Below are 598 nucleotides of genomic sequence, written 5' to 3'. Positions count from 1 at the left end.
CGACGGGCACCAGCCCCGGCAGAGCCGCCGCCGGCCCTCCCCCGGCCCTCCCCGTCCCCCCAGCGCCGGCCGAGCAGTTCACTCACACACAGGCTCCCCGCGGGGCTCCCGGGAGTTGCTCGGGAGCGAGCTGCGCCTTTGCCGGAGCCTCGGCGTCGGAGCCGCTGTTATTTACGGCAGGGCCGAGCAGCCTCTGGAGAAACCCCGCTGGAGGGGGAGCGGGGGGAGGACCTCGGCGGCCGCTGACAGCTTCAGCGCGGGCGGCTTCGGGGGGCGCCGAGCCGAGCGCCCGCTGCCGAGCGGAGCGGAGCGGGTGCGGGCGGCGGCGGCGGCGGCACTTTATAATTAGCGAACGCGGGGAGAGGGCGGCCTCCCCCAATCGCCGTCGGGCTCCCGCTGACGCAGCACCTACGACATTCCCCCCCCCCGGCGCCGCTGCCCCTCCGTCAGTGACTCCGACGGAGCTGGGGACGGGAGCGGGCGGGTTGTGGCTGTGGTCTCTGTGTGTGTGTGTGTGTGTGTGTGTGTGTGCCCCTGCCGTCGGGGGGAGCGGGAGACCGGCACCGGGAAAGTTACCGGGGGGAGTTTGCACCGGGGG

At 74.1% G+C, this 598-nt stretch overlaps 1 protein-coding gene across 1 annotated transcript in view; it reads right to left on the bottom strand.

Moving 5' to 3' along the window:
• Positions 1 to 298, bottom strand: part of PENK (proenkephalin) — a 4,885-nt gene extending 4,587 nt beyond the window's left edge. The window contains exon 1 of the mRNA XM_010582913.1: positions 89 to 298. The gene's annotated coding sequence lies outside the window, so the exon portion shown is untranslated. The remainder of the gene's footprint in view (positions 1 to 88) is intronic.
• Between the last annotated feature and the right edge of the window lie 300 nt (positions 299 to 598).

Source organism: Haliaeetus leucocephalus, unplaced genomic scaffold (assembly GCF_000737465.1).
Source record: "Haliaeetus leucocephalus isolate CR32 unplaced genomic scaffold, Haliaeetus_leucocephalus-4.0 Scaffold858, whole genome shotgun sequence".
Lineage (NCBI taxonomy): Eukaryota > Metazoa > Chordata > Aves > Accipitriformes > Accipitridae > Haliaeetus > Haliaeetus leucocephalus.
This window is presented reverse-complemented; position numbering and strand designations above follow the sequence as displayed.